The 13,724-nt window shown below is 35.8% G+C and overlaps 1 protein-coding gene across 7 annotated transcripts in view; it reads left to right on the forward strand.

Moving 5' to 3' along the window:
• Positions 1-13,724, forward strand: part of LOC106871173 (innexin unc-9) — a 740,381-nt gene that overhangs the window by 587,826 nt on the left and 138,831 nt on the right. The gene's annotated exons all lie outside the window — the stretch shown is intronic.

The following is a 13,724-nucleotide window of genomic DNA, read 5'->3' on the forward strand; positions in this document are numbered from 1 at the left end:
TAATATAAAGGGACATAACTAAATCCGCTAAGTATTTTTCTTTTGCTCCATCGACTTTTTTTTTTTTTTTACCATACATTACTTTTAATGATAATGATTTCTGACTTAGTTCCAAAATCTCCAATATGTTAGGTAGAAGAGTTGATTTAATGACTCTCCTCCCACCCTACCCCGAAATAATTTTATTGACTTCAAAGTGTCGAAAGGCAAAATCGACTTCAGAGGGATTTGAACTGTAAAAATAAACGGACGTAACTTTAGGAAAAAAAAAAAAGCGTACTATCAATACGAAATATATCATACATACACAGAGAATTCTCAAAGAGAACTTATGTCGAACTCTTCAAAATTTTCATGACCTGAGTTATTGTTCTCTCTTTCTTTCCGACTGTTCGTGACGATATCCTTTCAACACACGTGACTGTTTCCTTCCCATATTCACTGTATAACAATGTAGACGATCTTTTTTTGTTTGTAAACACTTGTCCTCCTTGTTCTCTTTCACCTCCACACTATTCACATTGTTTACCCACTTCAGTTCATCCTTGACAACGAAAGACTTAGAGACTAAGCAAAAGAATAAAAATATAACATAAATGATAATAACAAAAGACTGATTTCCTTGCTGCTTCAAAAAATATGATTTAAATATTAAAACACTAAACTAGTTCTATGTTTACCAATGTTATAAATCAAAACTATTTCTAGGATTATTTATTGTTTATTAAGAAATCCACTGGTTAAATTTATCATATTCTAACATTTTAGTGGGTACTCAAACTGGTGTTTCTTACAGAGATACAAGGTCTGAGAATTATAGCAGGAAACAAGAATTGGTAACGTCGTGATGGTCTAAGGCGGTGTGCATTAGTTTAAAAATATAAGCAACAATATTGTTAATATTTTATTTACTAGTACTTCATCGAAACATATGCCTTGTTTTACAATATCAGAATGTAAAGTTGGTAAAACTTTATAACTTTAAAGATTCCCTCTGCTTTAATTAACTTAAATATAAATAAAGTTGGATAAAATATTTTAGAATTTGACTTTATCATTAGCGTTTTCAAATTGCTTTGCAGTATTTCTTTCGCTTTTATGTTCTGAGTTCAAATTCCGCAGAAACCGACTTAACCTTTCATCTATTCCAGGTCGATAGAACAAGTACCAGGCAAGTACTGAGGTCGATGCAATCGACTAACCTCCTACCTATCCCGAAATTTCAGGCCTTGTGCCTGTATTAGAATGGGTTATTAGCATTGTCAAAGAAGGCAGAATTGGTAGAATGGTCGAAAGAATGTTTTGTAGTATTCCTTTTGGTTCTTAACGTTCTATTCCCGCCGAAGAACTTAAGCTTATCGAGCCGTAGGGAAGACGATAGTTTCAACAAATCCCTCACCTAAAAATTGCTGGCCTTGTGTTAAAATTATAAACAGTTATTAATACTGTGACGTCAACAAAGACTGGATTAGCTTGTCACACATTTTTGTCAGTAACCTCGGTTGATTTTGAGCCAAATTTGCCTATAATTGCTGTCATTGTTTCGCCTCAAGTCAACTCCGATCAGGCAGACCTGCAGTCAAATGCGCTCTATTCTTGACCATCTCGTCTATTGTTTGAACACAGTGTATCTAGAACTACATTACCCAATTACCCAATGTGTTCTTTTTTAAAGAGACTACACGAGATTGAAGCTATCATAACTACTATTTCTCGTTGGCCGTATAATTACTTTGATTGAATCACAATGTAGACTTGTAGAATAAATACAGGCTGTTTCTGTTTTTATATACCAGAATATGAAGATATTGCAAGTGAGAAGTGACTGTTATATACCAATTTAATTCGTTTTAGAAATTACTTCTGTCAAGCTATGGTGCAAAATATATACTGTATTTATACTGTATTTTTATAGTGACATACACAGCAAAGTTAGTGAGAAAGTATCTAAGTAATTACTTGTTGGCACTCCGTCGCTTACGACGTCGAGGGTTCCAGTTGATCCGATCCACGGAACAGCCTGCTAGGGAAATTAACGTGCAAGTGGCTGAGTATTCCACAGGCACGTGTACCTTTGACGTAGTTCTCGGGGATATTCAGCGTGACACAGTGTGACAAGGCTGGTCCTTTTAATTACAGGTACAGCAGAAACAGGAAGTAAGAGTGAGAGAAAGTTGTGGTGAAAGAGTACAGCAGGGTTCGCCACCATCCCCTGCCGGAGCCTCGTGGAGCTTTAGGTGTTTTCGCTCAACGCCCAGTCTGGGAATCGAAACCGCGATCCTATGACCGCGAGTCTGCTGCCCTAACCACTGGACCATTGCGCCTCCAAGTAATTACTATTCAACAACTAAATCTTTGGAATAGCATCCTGGAGCCTTAGAAAAGAAGGCCTTTTCGATAATATCGTTCTTCGTGCATGTAATTGAGAAACAAGACGAGATGGTCACGCCAGAATACGTTTTGATCACAGGTCTGTCCGTTTAATCAAAGGAGCCAGGGATCTGAAAAGCAGAACAACACATCTTAATGCTATTTGCGATGGTTACAGGTTATGAATTAATACATTCAGATAATGAAGCTAAGTCCCTGATATAAATGAAACTGTTAGCAGATAGTGTCAAAACGAAGTGTGTGTGTGTGTGTGTGCGCGCTCTCAATAGTTGTAGGTGGGGTTTAGAGGCTTTTTGCACCTTTTGAAGTTCGTTTGAGTTGCTAATAGAATTGGTTGAATCGGCTAGTAATTTTAGCCCTTAGAACTTGCTCTCAGAATATTGCCAAGTACTCTTGGTAAGTAACTCTGGCTAATTTTCAAACCCCAGTTAAAATACAGAAATATTATATTTCAATTTCGTACTTACTTTTTCTTTTTATTTGTACTTTTTAAACGTTAGATTTATCAGAAATTCAGTTTTTGGTAACAGTAATTCATATTTTATTTGCTTATAAATATACTACATTGGAAACCCAATTCTTAAGCCAACTATTTGTGATGATAAATTTATCTAATAAACATTTTATGTTCGGTTTCTTCTATTTTCCATTCTCGAAACAGCTCATTAATAAAACAGTTTTTTTTAGTTTTGTTTTTATCAAATGTGTAATGTATCGTTAGTCATTGTAAGGTTTGACGCTAAGCTATAATACAAGGTATCTTCAGCTTTATAGATTTAGAGTGAGCTTTAATGACAGAAACAAAATAAAAACGGAAATAAATAAAAGAAAAAATCTGATTTCTTTTATTCTACGAGACGTTAGCAGCTAATTCATTTCGTTGAAGATAAACCATGTTAATTTAACTAGAAATCACCAGCTTTCATTACACTCCCACATAAACTGCTACTTTTTCCTCCTACATATCTGAAGATAATGGCTTGTCACATGTTTACTGTGTGCGCACACACGTGTGTGTGTGTTTATTTTGTCAACTAAACGAAATATCATTGCTACAAAATGAATTACTCTGATGAGATAAGAATTTTGGTCAACACAAGAGTTACATTTTTATGAATCGTCTTCCAAAATGTCTTACTGTTATGATTCCTATTTAGCTCCAGATCAGTCTGGATCCAGTAGTTATTAGGCCAAACATTTTCGACCTGTGACTATTTCATGATATATCTAGGATAACTTTATGCAATGTGCTTTCTTTTTTTTTTTGTTCCCTATAAGCGCAGGAGTGGCTGTGTGATAAGTAGCTTGCTTACCAGCCACATGGTTCCGGGTTCATTCCCACTGTGTGGCACCTTGGGCAAGTGTCTTCTACTATAGCCTCGAGCCGACCAAAGCCTTGTGAGTGGATTTGGTAGATGGAAACTGAAAGAAGCCCGTCCTATATATATATATGTATGTGTGTGTGTATATGTTTGTGTGACTGTGTTTGTTCACCACCCTCAACATCGCATGACAACCGATGGTGGGGTGTTTGCGCCTCTGTAACTTAGTGGTTCGGCAAAAGAGACCGATAGAATAAGTACTAGGCTTACAAAGAATAAATCTCGCGGTGCTCCAGCATGGCTGCAGTCAAATGACTGAAACAAAAGAGTAAAATAGAGTACACAAAGCCCGAAATTTTGGGGGAAGGACCAGTCGATTAGATCGACACCAGTACACAACTGGTACTCAAGGATGAAAGGCAAAGTCGACTTCGGCGTAATTTGAACTCTGAGCGTAAAGACAGACGAAATACCGCTAAGTATTTCGCCCGGCGTGCTAACGTTTCTGATTTCTTTATTGCCCACAAGGGGCTAAACATAGATGGCACAAACAAGGGGATTAAGTCGATTACAACAACCCCAGTGCGTAACTGGTACTTAATTTATCGACTCCGAAAGGATGAAAGGCAAAGTCGACCTCGGTGGAATTTGAACTCGGAACGTAACGGCAGACGAAATACCGCTAAGCATTTCGTCCGGTGTGCTAACGTGTCTGCCAGCTCGCCGCCTTGCTTGTAACATGTATTGTTATATATAGAAATATATATATATAATGTGTGTGTGTGTCTTATATAATAAACAATGTGATTCTGTTCGATATCGCGCTGGTGAAGAAGTGAGTAGTAGTTGGAGATGTTAAATGTAAGGGAGGAGGAAAATGAAAAGATTATAAATACTGTGGCTTGAGTAGCGGCTATTTTGCTCAAAATGAAACTGCAAATTTATGTTTGAAATGTTGCGAAAGATATTTTTCACTCTTTTCATAAAAAAAAATGCATGAAAGTATTGAAAACAAAATGGTACGTATTGATTTTAAAGAAGTTCACACCTGTAAACATACATATTCGTATACATTCACAGACACACACACACCTTCGTCTGTCTACTGTTGGTGTATTACAGAGGACGAAACCTTTTAATACCTTTTTCCTTGAGTCTGTTACAGTTTCTCCTAAAACATGATTCGTTTTTGTCAAAGGTTTATGTTGTACTTGTTTCGCTCGGAATGTTATTGGTACTACATATTTAGATTTACAAGAAAGCCATGCCATCCATCTGTCACTAGCTAGTTTTAAATGCGATGCTGTGTGGAGAAAGGAACTGCAACTATGACGTCATCACAGATTGGTGAGGCTCGTGTGCCTGATGCCTATCCAGAACACATAACAGTCAATTTCTGTAGGAAATAATGGAGCCATGGTGTAATCTAGGAGAGAGGTCCGAATGCTAGCAAAAGAGTCAACTCCTCTGAAGGTTGCCACAACAGATGATATTTTTTTAATTGTGAAATAGATCAAATAGTTTCATGGGGGGGGGGGGGGGGGTTTCCGTATAATACCGGTCCTCATTTTCTCAATCCTGATTTTAATTTAAAACGTGTATGATTAACTTGAGGTCACAAAGTATTCTGCTTCTCATTGTTTCCTTAAAAAAAGAGAAAAGTAACTTTAAAATCAGAACACTATGTATCTGTAACATTTAACCTGGTATGAGGATTACTAGCGAAGTGTGATGTTTACAAGAAGCTATACTGTTTTATCACTGGTTTATGGCTGCCGTTTGTAATTCTAAATAAATTGTGGGATTGCTGTTTCTTTATAATCGATCCATATTCAACATCTAAAAACAAGGCTCAAAAGCTTCGGGAGCAATGCGACTAATTAGATTAATTAATCTTTCGTTTGAAGCGTTTCTGACCGACTCTAACGAAGAATATTAACTGAATTGCTTTTGGCTCAATTATTCCAACCAAAGTGATATGCATTGGTGCTTCTTAATAATTATTAAACATTAAAACAAAAAATCCTATTTCGAGACAATGTATCCTGACATTATTTTGTCTAAAATAATGACTACTATTATTTTTAATGATGAAAATTACTCAGATCGTATTTTTTTCTTTTTTCATCATTTTGGTAGTGTGTGTGTATGGACTTAATAGTATATTTTTAAAACTATTTCCTGGAATCAAATCTATATGTTGGATGGCCACTCACTAAAGCAGGAAATTAACGGGAAAAATCTCAATTAGTTATTTCTTTAAAGACTGATGCAACTAAAGTAATACAACAAACATAGTTAAAAAAAAAAAGAGTTTCTGTTTATTTGATTATACAGTTTGAATGAGCAAACTTTACTGTAAGACATATTCACGTGTGCATTTATGGTATTTAATCATGAATTATATCCACTTGCAAGTGGATATAATTATAAATATGCGTGTGTGATGAATGTTTTGCGAGATCACTGCATAGTTTTGTGCGTGATTGATTAGTATATTACAAAGTTCCAAGCTTATTTCTCGAGAATCTTGAATGCTGTTTTTAATAATAATTTGATTTGGATGAAGAAAATTGAGTTACCAAAGATATGTTGAGTGCATACGTGTCTGTAAGAACGACCGTGCGAACCAAAAAGAGAAATGGTGACGAATGGAAAATAGGCTCCTTTTTTAAACGCGTCACACGGTCGCCATAAAATAGAATGAAATATGTTATAATACTATAACAGAGAACTAAGAAGTTTGCCAGGAAGGACAACATATAGAAACGCAACCGTATGAGATGAATAACAGTAGGATTTATTGGAGCATTAAACTGTATGTCTGTGAGTGAATGCGACATAATAAAACACAATATAAGACTGGCCGTCATGTAAACAAAAGAGTGTGTATACAAATGTATGCATGTGTATGTAAGAGTTACATAGTCAGTAACACGGATAAGGAAATACCAGTTCAGTTGAGGTACACAGTTAGATTGTAGGTCTGTATGTAAGAGGTTAAGGTTAAGGCAGAGCGGTCACTTGTCGTGATGTTGAGGCTTCTATGCTGGGCCGGATTCTTGAATACAGATGTTCTTCGCAGGCTGAATTCTGGCTGTTAATTTCGTGGTGAGCAAATCACACAAACAGAGTTGAGAAGAGGTGGTTGTTTGGTAGCTTGTGTACGTGTAGAAGTCATGTTGACGCTGGCGACGGTGAGGGCGATGCTTGTAGTTCGTAGTTGAAGTGGTTGTTGATGTCGTCGCTGGAAAACTGGCTGGCTGTGTTACGTGTGTTGTCAGCGACCAGATCTGTGAGGATCTGAGTTGTGACGAATTGCCGCGGATAATTTAGGCTATTTATAGATACAGATAGGCTCCAGAGACCATTAGAAAAACACTCTATCACGTGACCTTATTAGGGGCTACGGTTGGTCGGTTTGCGTCCTGGCGGCAAATGGAGTGGAGACAATTGCTGCGTAAATAAAAGTCAGTCAGGTGATGACACAGCAGGCGGGAATAAGTTGTTTTCTATTACGCTCGCATTTGTTTATATATAAACGTAAGAGAGGTAGTTTCACTACATGTCATACAAAACTCTTGCTTTTCTAAATATTGGAACTATCTATCGTTTAGTTTGTTTAGGAATATAATACTGGAAGGGCGCCAGAAAACAGCATCACATATTTTAGGTAAATGTCTTTCACCAGGAAGCTTTTATTGTTTTCGTGTTTAGCAAAAACTGTATTGATCTTGCTTTTATTTTCAGTGTGGTGTAGTGATTTTTATGTTAAGATCGTATTAGCTGATGAATTTTAATACGTTAAGTGATCACTACTATCGTATCTACTGTGATCCAAATGGAAGATACTCAATTAACCTCAGTGTTCCTTATAAAATAACCAACCTCCGAATGTTGACTTGAAGGAGAACATTTAGTTATTCAATTAATCAGTAATAATTATCCCCACTAAAGGATTTATATGTAAGTTTTTTATATTACAACGCCGTTAGCTTCTGGAGTAGTATTTCTCAAACTAGGTTCCCCTGAGACCTCAGGTATCGCTAGAGCCTCCTCCTGAAACACTGAATAAAATTGTTAATTATATGCAAATGCATTTTTTAAAACTCGTTTTTGTGCTTAAGTTTTTATTCATAATTTTATTATATGTGCATCACATATTCTTCAAGGTAGGGGAATCTTCGTATCTGTAGATAGCAAAGAGATCATACGAGGTAAATAACCTTTTAACTGTGAATTGTGAGGAAATTTAGTCTTAAAAAGATTTGGGTTAAGATGAAATTTATTAAACTCCTTTTTGTGGTGTCAGGTGAATTTACCACGATCCAAACTTTAGAAAATGGTTTGGGGATTTCTTGAAAATGGTTTAGGGAAGTCAAATCACCTTCAAATTACACCTTGACGTCTTCAGTAAACAAGAATGCTTTTAAAAATGTAGTTTGTTTTACAAAACGCGACTGGTGACGACTAGAAAGTCTTTGATCAGAAGTCCTTACAATTAGGTGGGACCGAGGATTAATAGCTATTAATGCTAAAAGCAAGGTTATATATACTCTATTATTTAATACATATCTATTTTGGGATTAAAAAAGAAGATAAAGATCATTCCCGAGTCATGCAAATTCAAAGGGCCGGTTTCCCAGTTTCCGTAGCGTATATACTCCCCGCTGGGATGGGACGTCGATTACTCGTTTTTGTCAGCTGTGAGGACTGGGGTAAGGTGAAATGAAGTGTTTTGATGAAGAACACAACGCGTCGCCCGGTCCAGGAATCGAAACCACAATTATACGATCATGAGTCCGACACACTAAACCACGCGCCTCCACCATTTATTTTTTGAGTTATTATAAAAATAATTTATAGTTGGTTATATGTTAGTAATGCGTAGTACAAAACGGAGTTTTTTTCTGTTGATGACCAAGATATCGCATCATTAAAACCAACGTAATCGGCATAGGTTCCTAGCAAGATATATCAAGTAGTGTTTGACTCAAGAGTAGAACGTGAGATGAGATGCAGATATTTCTCAACCGAATTAGCTCACTTTCATGGTATATTTACATATTGTGCTTATTAAACCAATCATACAGCAAAACTGAATCCAATTATTCTGTGAACATGTTCCATTTTAGCTGTGTGTGTGTGTGTGTGTGTATAATATATTTAATATATATTTGAGAACTAATAGAGGATAGGAAATGTGAAGAGACTTTCCCGGAATTCAAACGTTTTATAAACCGCTATTTCAGTTGTATTAAAGACCGGCACAGACTAACTATTAATTTGCCATAATCACAAAAACGTTTTGTAGTCACATAACCACCAACAGATAGTCGAGTATCACACTTAAATTTGATGTTTTACTACGAAACTTTATCGGGAAATTTGAGTTGTTCTTGAACTGAAGGCTGCCTGTGTATGTGCATATGTGTTTGTTAGTGTGTGTATGCGTGTTGCTCTTACTAACAATATACGTGCTTGTAGCACATACAATCACAATTAGTGACGACAAAGTATTGCCGAGCTTAGTTCAGTGTTCTAACTCCACAAAGCTTATGATGCAGTTATCTACGCTGTCAGTATATATAAATGTGCTTTTTCGCAACTATAAGTGGTTTAACAGCTATTTCTAGCAATCTAGCAATGTATATGCTTGTACCACATATAGTCACAATTAGTGACGTCTAAATTTTGCCTATACGGTTTATATTGCGCCCAGCTGCCCACATTAGTTATATATATATATATATATACTAGCAGAAATACCCGGCTTTGCCCGGGTTAAAGAGAATAATGAAATCTAAAAACGCCGTCTAGACTACGCAACCCTCAACTGTTAGTGGCTACGATACCATATTTCTACATTAATAACTCTCCAATCCATGCCAGCATGGAACATAGACATTAAGTGGAATGCCAGTCTCTCATATAGGAGGGCCTTGAAATCAATGTTACCAACTGGGGACTATGTGTGTCGCAGTGATAATAAAAAGACCCAAAGGAGGTCTGCAATGAAATAATTTTACTCAACACTTTGCAAGTGAATCAGTAGAGGCATTTACTTGACAATTTATGCACCACATTGCAGAAATCACAATGTAAGTATATCTGAAAGGGTAGTCTTACACCGTTGTACCGTTGAATTACAAATAATGCTCATCTGTTATGTTCGGGTTAAAATTTCATCAACATCAAAAATATATGAATTTTCATGGGAGTTATGGCCGTTATACATAGAATATAATTTCCAAATTTCATAAAGATCCGTTCAGTACTTTTGACGTAGTTTTGGATAAGAAAACAAATGACTAATGTGTGTGTTTGTGTGCATGTGTTTGTGTGTGATGGGTGTATATATGTATAGATATCTGTATACATGTATATATGTGTACATAATACATGTACATCTATATATATATATATATACATCTACACATATGTATACATATACATGTATGCATATAGATCTATATCTATATATATCTATGCATATACGTGTACATATACATGTATATGTATACATATACATCTCTTTCTCTCTCTTTCTCTCTTTCTCTCTCTCTGAAAGTATCTGTAATTACAGTATCGAAATGTGATTGTTTCAGTTAGTGGAATAACGTGTACATATACATCTATATGTATACATATACATCTCTCTCTCTCTCTCTCTCTCTCTCTCTCTCTCTCTCTCTGAAAGTATCTGTCATTACAGTATCAAAATGTGATTGTTTCAGTTAGTAGAATAGTTTCATTTTTAAAGTGAAAGTATTTGACACGAGTGTTTTTGTTTCACTTTTGACACGTAATACTTAAATAGTGGAGGAGATATTATGTTGCCGTGGGCTCGAACTCTGCAAGAAGTTAAAATATTTTTGACTAAAACACAACTGGAACCCTAAGTAAGGCATCTGTAAAATTTGAATGAAATTGGTTCCGTAGTTCTCGAGTTTTAGGGATTCACACAGACAGACAGACACACATTCTCATTTTTATATATATAGATATATATATACACGTGTGTGTGTGTGTGTGTGTGTACGCATGCACGCTTGTGCATACTTTATGAATTTGTATATATGAACACGTCTCCCTCGCCGGGCTCGTTGAGGTAAACTAACTTTATTCTACTGTTGTTCTGAACAAAATATTCCTATGCCTGCGTCGACGAGATTGTTAGCTCAATTGTGTCTTCTTTGTGAAGTCTGTTTACTTCCTGTCGAATTAATTCACAATCAGATTAGTTAAACTTTCGGTGTTTAGCAATTACAGACTTTATATATGGCGACGGATTACAAAACTCTGTTTCAGGATCGATTTTTAATGAAGCCAAATTACAGACATTTAATTCCTCTAGCGGTGTAGTACCATGAAGATTTTTGCCTTGAGGTCTAGCTCACAATATTTCTTGATCAGCGTAGTCAATTTCACTGAAAACATCGATATCATATTCGTATAGCTTTTATTCGACCAACTTTCAGAACCTTCTGTGACAACATATCCTTTTAGTGTAGCTCTGCAAATTGTTAAGTCAATTAAAGCTTGCTTTCTTTTAAAGTAGAAGGTGTATATATATATATATATATATATATATATATATATATATATATATATATATATATATACACACACACACAAGCTGGGTCGGCACTAAACGTTTGGAAAAATTTCCTAAGGCGCTAAAATCTGGGGACGCTGTCGAAAATTCTAAACAACTTATACAAAATGTCTTAAATCCGACTAAAATCACGAAATTATTGCTATAAAGAGAGTAGGATAAGTCACTGCCAGAACAGAGGAGGATGGAGGACATAGAGTTGGGGCTGGTGTTATGGTTTTTCACATAATTTGGCATGAAACATTTAAAATGTTGCCAATTAACAGATTTTCTTGTTGATAAGCATAATAATAATATTATAGATTTCTTGTGCGCAAGTTAATTACGATTTTCTAACTGAATATTTTCGGCTATGTAAAGAGGGTGATGACTGAAGAAATTTGTGTAAGAAATTGTCAAAAGGAGGGTACAATGCAAGGATAGGAAAATGGGACACATTTTGTAAGGATGTGAAAAGTAGAGAATATTATTGGGTGAGGGGAAGGGGATTTACAGTATTTTAGAACTAGAAGGGGCTCGCATTGTAGGGTAGAAGAAAAGGTCCGCACACTATAGGACTGGCCTAGGGCTCGAAGTATCTTGGCATTGGCTCTGCATACAGGCTGGTTTGTGTCAGTTACTCAAGGGACATACCGGTTTAAAGTTGGTTCTATTTCAGTATAAGTTTCACTGACTCCTACTGACAAAATTGTCACAGATAGCAGTTTGCAAAATATCTATAGCAGCTGTAAAATCTCGTGAAGTTTTATTGTCATTTTAAGACGAAATTATTACAATAACCCATTTACTTCAACGTTTTAAATCACCGAAAAAAAAAATTCGGTTGCTTCTCCTTTTATATGAAAAAAATGTATACTCAATCAAGTCCCTGCCACTTATATGTACATAACCTTTTATTACTTTACGCGGTCGTACTGGAACACCGCCTTCTTCAAGGGATTAATCAGTCATATCGAACCCAATACTTATATTTTGAAAACTCTGATCCCTAGTTTATTGATTTGACGACCTATGTTACCTATAACCACGGTTTTAAAGCAGTGTATACATAAATACAGAAAAAAAGTAACAGAAATGTACACATACACCTTCTGTCATTGAGATCTCACACCTTGATCAAGCCATACCGTGCAGGTGTGAAGCAAACTTCATAACTACTCTACTATATTTGTACATATACAGCGAAACGGACGTAGGTAATATGAGTTCATTTACGCAAGTATTGGTTTCAAATTTTGGTACAGGGCCAGCAATATCGGGAGAAGGGTTAAGTTCGCCTTAATATTTACGCAAAATAAATAAGGCGGTGAGATGGCAGAATCGTTAGCACGCTGGGGAAAATGCTTAGCGGCATTTCGTCCGTCTTAACGTTCTGAGTTCAAATTCCGCCGGGGTCGACTTTGCCTTTCATCTTTTTGGGGTCGATGAAATAAGCACAAGTTGAACACTGAGTAACCGGGTTGATTTAATCGATTTAGCCCCTCCCCGAAATTTCTGGCGTTTTGCCAAAATTTGAAACCAATATTTACGCGAAATATTAAATGACAGAGAATTCGTAATGGTTAAGGGGTAGTCAGGACTATGATTTTATACCTATATGGATTAAACAAACGGGAGGATAATAAAGTTCAATTCAACATGGTTTTATGTTCTTCATTATAAAATGAGGTCCATAGCGCAATATTTAAGCCACTCCACATTGAGAAGCTGCACTAAGAGCAGAATCATTCCTAGTTTTGACAATCACTTTATTCAGTAACACATTCTTTCTAACACATAGTGACAGTCTCACCAATATGCAGTGTTATCTAGTTAGAATGAGACACTCGTAAGTAACGTTGTCACCATAGTTTTAAGCCAAATTGCTCTATGTTCATCTATCTTCCTTATATTTACTGTTTTGCAGTTTTTTTCGAACTCTTTCCATTTTGAAATAGGTTTAATGTTTTAATTTTTATTTCTCGAGACATTGATTTCTTTTAACACTTAAAACTTTATTATTCAAACTCAAAAATATTTTCCAAAAGACATAAAATAGCTGTTGACGTGATAGGAATTTATAAACGATTACGAGACTGTGAAATATATATATATTGGAACAGTAGATCTTGAAGTACATAAGGCTATAAATAGCGTGTAAAAATGGGGTTAATAAAACTTTCGGATGGATAAAATCGAAGGTCGCCCGTGGGACACAAATCCAGATCTGTAAACAGACAAGCATTCTACCCTTAGAAAAATGCAATCTTTCGAATTTCTGTATCAACTTGAGAAATTTTATTCTTGTGTGAACTGTATATGTTCACCTCATAAGAATTTATAAAAATTTACACCTTTGACTTTTTCTAACCATTGGGATTTTTCGCCCTAACATTTACATGTTATTATTTATA

Source organism: Octopus bimaculoides, chromosome 2 (genome assembly GCF_046866305.1).
Source record: "Octopus bimaculoides isolate indiv1 chromosome 2, ASM4686630v1, whole genome shotgun sequence".
In the NCBI taxonomy this organism is placed as follows: domain Eukaryota; kingdom Metazoa; phylum Mollusca; class Cephalopoda; order Octopoda; family Octopodidae; genus Octopus; species Octopus bimaculoides.